This window comes from Oratosquilla oratoria, unplaced genomic scaffold (genome assembly GCF_046742065.1).
Source record: "Oratosquilla oratoria isolate Oo_2021 unplaced genomic scaffold, ASM4674206v1 SCAFFOLD208, whole genome shotgun sequence".
NCBI lineage: Eukaryota > Metazoa > Arthropoda > Malacostraca > Stomatopoda > Squillidae > Oratosquilla > Oratosquilla oratoria.
The window spans coordinates 187,501-194,426 of NW_027467560.1; the positions used below are offsets into that span (position 1 = coordinate 187,501).

General features: G+C 40.1%; 1 protein-coding gene across 1 annotated transcript in view; it reads right to left on the reverse strand.

The window, feature by feature from the left end:
• The window catches only part of LOC143022863 (parapinopsin-like), a 41,240-nt gene extending 36,249 nt beyond the window's left edge, over positions 1-4,991 (reverse strand). Inside the window, exon 1 of the mRNA XM_076181247.1 lies at positions 4,855-4,991. The gene's annotated coding sequence lies outside the window, so the exon portion shown is untranslated. The remainder of the gene's footprint in view (positions 1-4,854) is intronic.
• Between the last annotated feature and the right edge of the window lie 1,935 nt (positions 4,992-6,926).

Below are 6,926 nucleotides of genomic sequence, written 5' to 3' on the forward strand. Positions count from 1 at the left end.
CAAAAATTTTTTACTTTATATTCTTTAGTGATACTTGTCTTTCAAAGAACACAATGGATCTCGGAAGTCTTCGAGCTTTAAATAATCCATTAGTAAGATTGAGAAAATCATTTAAAGAAATAATGGATACGGAATTAGCTCTGGTCTTCAATCAAATATATATAAAATAATTTCCGACAGTCGCCCCGGGGTTCGAACCCAGATCTCGCTCAATACCATCAGTTTGGCATTGAGCGAGACCTTAGTTCAAATTCCGTGGCAACTGTCGGACATTATTTGATTGATATTCACCGCTACTGGCGATTCATTTCACAAACGCGCGCACACAGACATATATGTAATATATATATATATATATATATATATATATATATAAATATATATATATATATATATATATATATATATATATATATATATATATATAGATATATATATTACATTCTATCAAGCTTATTGTCTCACCCAAGTGAGTGAAATGTTCTAATTTCCGAGATAAGAACATATGCTGTACGAAGATACGTATATAACTATCATTGTGGTCTTCTTCACCACACTGTCACGGACAGTGATCGTAATATATGTAGTTTTTTACAACATTCTTTTCTCCGAAAGTGGGGCTTTCCGTTTACTGTCTCACCTCTGATTTTTCCCTCTCGTTTTGCTTGATGCAATGATAGAGTTATTCATCTCTGTGTCAAAGTCGAACTCTGACAACTTCGAGAGGAGGCCATTAAGATCTTCGCCATTATGTTCCTTTCGTGATTCTGTTTCGTGTTTACCTTTTCTCTGGGTGGGACAGTTGTCCCTTTTTCTTAATTTTCTTATCATTTGCTTTATTGCATAACTCCTTCTTATTCAGACTCCTCCACTTTACATAGACATACATTGCTTATGGCGGTCCGTTGGTGATAGAGGACGACAGTGCTCCGGTGAAGTGTGAAGGTTAGGGTGAAGCTGAATTGTGATGATGCTGATGTCAGCGGAGGTGAATGTGGAACATAATTCTTGAGCCGCACAAACACACACACACACACACATGTATATGTATGCTAATAAGAACACAGGTACGTGTGTTCACTTATGCAAAGTAGACCACTTGGAAAAAGAAACTAAATAACGAAGCAGAGCACTTTCGTATATTACATCTTCAGTGCAATATATATATATATATATATACATATATATATATATATATATATATATGGAGGTGAGGTGGCAAAATGAAACTCACCTCCATATTTGTCTGTCTTTACACACACACACACACACACACACACACACACACATATATATATATATATATATATATTCGATGCCAAAGCCTCTTTGGTTGTCTCGCTACTCCCGTGAATTACTTTAATTAATCTAATTTTCTATAACTCAGCCAAATTAGCTCATTACTGCATCATTCCTAATAAAAGACTAAGAGTCACGAGATCTATCTCCTCTTTCCCTTTTCATCCTTGACTTCCTTGAGATTCCTAGAGCCCTTCTTCCAGTAAAGGCATTATCACACTGGTCTATCTTTCCTCCAACCTCCAGCACTATTTTCCGCCGTGAAATCACTGTCAAACTATTTTGTTTTCTCAACAATTCACATAGAATGTCATTTGACATGCTGAAGGAAGTTTAATTTTCTCCAGCATATCAGACTTCTTTCCTAAGGCTGCGGGTTGGAAATCTGCTCCAACAGTCGGAGAAAAAAAAAAAAAAAAAAGATATTTCGTAATGTCTTAATACATTGTTCGAGTCTACGCGATTGCTGGGTTCCATCATTCGAAAGGCTACGGCTGGGCCAAGTTGACCGAACCTGTCGAGAGTTGTTTTGAGTGGGAAGGAAGGGTGACTGCATGGGAGCTTGATCCTCGGGGAGACCGTGGATGGGACTGGTGACGGCGTGGGAGTAAAGCAACGCGCTCGCTGGTGTTGAGTTGCTGCGGCCGAAGCCGTCACGTTTCCCCTATGATGCGCTTTAGACACTGCTAAAGGCCTGGTAACGAAGTCACTATTGGGAATTGGGGAGGTGGGGCGGGACTCGAACCCACAGTTAAGGAAATGTGAGAGCAGCACGTTTCCAATAACGCCACCAGCGCCATATGTTACTATGGTGAGGAGCCTGCTACGCCAGGAAGCGCTGAGTAGCTGCGGCCGAAGCCGCCACCTTTGCCTTATCATGCACTTCTTGTATTGTTGGTGGGATGTACGAACAGTTACTGCTGGGAATCGGAGAGGAGTGCGGGATTCGAACCCGTAATTAAGCGAATGCGAGACCAATATGCTTCCGATGACGCCGCCAGCGCATATTATTTGTAAAAATGTCGATGGAACCAGTGATTGATTCCTAATTGGTCACCCTACTTGCTTTCCTTCCACCTCACCTCGCCCGCATTACTACTGGGTTTGTTTACATTGTCTGGGAATGTAAACAACCTTCGTTGCCATGGCAACGAAGGTTGCTGGAAGTTATTTTTTTCTCACTCGCAGGGAGATAATGAGCTCATGGTTAATGATATTAATGTTTGATGGACGACAGTAACAATTTTACGTACCAGAGACTTTTCTTTTCGGAGGTTAACAAGAAGAAAAAAGAAAAGGAAAGGAAAGGAAAACATATATATATATGAAATAGAATGAAAAAAAGAAAAAGAAAATAAGAAAAGAAAGAAATATAAAATATAAGAAAATAAAGAAATATAAAAGAAATTAATAAAAAAAAAAAAAAGAAAAAAAAAAAAAAAAAATTAACCGTCCCTCCGTTCCGCTACCTTACATCTCTCCTTCATGACCTTCATGACGCCCACCTCTTAGGTGGAATATATATATATATATTATATATATAAACGATTACCACCGAAGAAACATATTTTTCTTCTCCTCACTTCTCTGTTTTTGGGTAGCCATAGAGATTAATGTTTTGGTGGTCCACATCCCGTCCCACCAAAATGATACATGGACTCGGAAATTTGCCTTACGAAGAGAGGCTTAGGCACTTAAACTTACACTCTCTGGAAAGACACAGAGTGCGGGATGATCTAATTGAAGTGTTCAAGTAGATCAAAGGCTATAACAAGGGTGATGCAAACAAGGTCATCATAATAAAACAACAGGGCAGGACTCGCAGTAATGGGTATAGACTGGACAAATTTAGATTTAAGAAGGAAATAGGCAAGAATTGGTTTACTAATAGGGTGGTCGATGAATGGAATAAACTTAGTAACCAAGTAGTAAGCGCTGAAACTATCAGTTGTTTAAAAAACGACTAGACAACTTTATGGATGGGGATGACAAGTGGTGATGGATACGGAGCTGCCTAGTGTAGGCCTTATAGTCTCTTGCAGTCTCCTTTATTCTTATGTTCTTATGTCTCTATCCTAATTTACAAACTACACCTTTTCCTTTCGTGGTTTCCACGAAAGGAATAATGAAAGCCAGTAAATTTGCATTTTAGAAGAAAATAAGCAAAGACTGGTTTACTAATAGAGTAGTTAACGAATGGAACAAACTTAGTAACCATACAGGGAATGCTGAAACAATTGGTCATTTGAAAAAAAAATATATATATATATGGATAGGGATGACACGTGATAAGGCCCTAGTGTAGGTCTTATGGTCTCTTGTAGTCTCCTCCATACTTATGTTCGCCGCAATCACCTTTCACAAAGTTCTTAAATCATCCCGGATGACTTTGCATCTCCAAACTTTCAACCAGATTAAAAAACATCGGTTCTTAAGTAAGTCAGGTTCCTTGTTTCGTCTAGTCATGCTCATAGCCCTTTCAGGATAGTATCTTCGAGCTCTTCCATTATAAAAGTTGACAGTGACACGGAATGGATCAGAGGTGCGTTAGAAGTTGATAGCCATGGCTATTCTAGAATATTATGCCCAAACTCTTCTACTTTCGAAGTTGACACTTACACGGGATGGGTCGGAGGTGCGATTGAAGTTGATAGCCACGGCTATTCTAGAATATTATGCCCAAACTCTTCTACTTTCGAAATTGACACCAACACGGAATGGATCAGAAGTATATTAGAAGTTGATATTCTATCCCTCGCACTCCAGCTCTCGTTCCCTTTCAACTCATCCACGGGTCCAACTCGACAAGAGAACAACTTTCCCGAGGATTAAGCTAAAGTGGAACAGACTCTTCAAGTCAACAAGTCCCATACACACAGAACGACCTCCTCGGGTCTTTTTTTTTTTCAAACTCGCGTCTTGATTCCACTTTTTTGAGAATGTCACGTTTTTTGTTCACAAAGCTGAACCGTTCAATCAATGACGATACTTGCTCGGTTCAGAGCAGTAAGTAAACATGGCGTTAAATTTGGAAAAGCGTTTTGTTCTGCAACCACGCCCTGTCTTCTCTTCTATGAGACTCTCCCTCTCCCTCTTTGCATGTATATATGTATTATGTATGTAGGTACGTGTGTATGTATGTAATAAATAATAATGATAGGTTTATTGAGTTAGCAGTGATACATTGACACTACATTTTGTGGTACTTTTAGGACTAAACTAATATGAGTTAATAATGTGCACTAGGGACGGAATGGCGCTGTATGTAATATATATATATATATATATATATATATATATATAATATATATATATATATATATATCGGTGTGTGTGTGTTCGTGCGCAACTGCAACGCCTGTCCTCTAAGTTCCCCTGCGTGTCTTTGTTAAAGATTATCTATACAATGTGTACATTTATGATTCTCAGTACACACACATAACCTCTACTCCTATCCACTTTCCAGTATCCTTGGTCATGGAAATATAAACTGACCAAACACGTAAAGAAAACATGATGCACACACATACATTCAAAAACTGAACTAACACTTACGGCTGTCATACGCCCCAGGGTGGATGTCCTCCTGGCGACACACAACTGCAGCACCTCCTACGGAAATCCTTGCACGAAGCTGCTGCTGAAGGAGATCGAAGGACGGTGAGCTTTGGCGAAGACCCACTGCAGCCAGCGCAAACGCTCTTCATGCTTTTAAGCTCCGGCTCGCTCAAGTTACTCCCCGACGAGTGCGCATGCGTTGTGGCCACGAACTGGGCTCCGTTCTCTTCTGAGGAGGCTATACGAACGTGTTCACCTGCTCGCTGGAGGGAATAAAGCAGTGAATGACATTAACTTTGACGTAGCATAGCGATGATGTCTTCGAACGCAAGCTGACGAAGATATCATGCGGGTTGTAGCGAGTAGGAACACGCCGCGAGAGGGGAGAAAGGAAGTAAACAGACAAGAACACCTAAAGAAACGGACCCCAACGCGCAGGCGTACAGTAAACACGCGCACATGCTCATGTGCACAGAAACGTGTACATACACACACGCACGCTCTTTTCCTGGACATCGCAATAAAGCAAATGAGTTGTACGCACACACATACACGGTTTGTTGGTGTAGTGAATAGCGCCTCGAGTCGCCAACATTGGAGTTCCTAAATTCGTGTCTTATCGAGGGAGTTACATACGATTATTGACACACAAGTGAAAGGTGGAAAATGCAGTTTATGGAGAAAGGATAGAAAGAAAAAAAAATGGGAGGAGTGATAATAGAGGCAAAGAAAAACAACCACGGATATCGTGGAACTGGGAGATGAGAAGGCAGAAAGGGATTTTGGGTCAGTGTATGTTCCACCGTGACAAGAGCATGACCAAGTAAAACATAATAGTGATGGGTGACTTTACTTGTAAGGAAGAGAATTAGGATACAAGAGGAGGAAGGGATTTATACGACAGAACACTGTCGAGTGTAACAACGGCCTGTATAATAGTCCAATGGCTCAAAGGAATTATAAGATAGAGGCAATAACACACTAACAATATTAGATTTACAGCAAAAGACCCCGATGCTGATAAGTCTGAAATGTGTGTACTGTAAGAGTGGTCCTAAAGGTCTTGAACTTGAAACGACAGAAGCGAGCGTTGAAACTCGAGGTGAGTCATACGGTATAAACAAGGCAAATATAATTGTCGAGAGCCCGAGTTAATAAAAATGACAATTAGTGAGGTAGGTCGCTAGTTCTGAGTTGTGTAAGTCTGTTAGGGGACATGAAGATCTTATCACGTTACACTCATCCAGGAAGTGTTAATGGGCCTGTATTTGACTGCACGGCCAGCACCTATATGTAGCCTATTTAGCTGTACTGTACCCAGGTTTTTCTGGGAAGGGTGTTGTCTAGAGGATGAGGTGTCCATGCGTCTACATAAGACTTTAGCCTCTTGTATATAGACGCTTGGTCAGGGAAGCTAGTTTTAACAGAACTGAGGATTTATTTATCTATTTTCAAGGGCTTGGTTGGAGGGGATTCAGAGAGACAAAAGATCTGCATAAGATACCGGAGATATTTCTACATCTTAGCAACTTAAGTATGGAAAATTATGAGCTAAGAGTGTGTAGGAGAGAGAATTGAAATTTGGTTTGGTTAAACAATTGTCATAAAAAAGAGAGAGAACAGCTGGTGGACAAGATTCAAGATACCATGAAGTGTTCGCGAAAAGGAATAGTGATTTGAGGATGGAAAGGGGCTAACGTAGTTCCCATTTATAACATAGGAAAGGAGGAGGAACACCTGAATTATAGACTAGTGACTTGCCTAACATAATAATTAAACTGTGTGACAGAACTGTTGACTAACAATTAATTTAGGAGAAAATATAATCATCTTGGTGGGCGAGATACTGTACTGGGACGGGAAAGTTCTTAGGAGAGAGTATCAAAGTCAAAGACAATATGGTATAGTCCTTGACTAGCATAATAACTAAACTGTGCGACAGAATCAAATGAGGAGAAAGGGATATCATCTTCATAGGCGAGACACTGTAATAGATGGGAGAGTTCTTATAGGTGTGGAAGGTAAGAAAATGACTCAGGATAACCATTGTGAATGGCTGTGTGTGACGA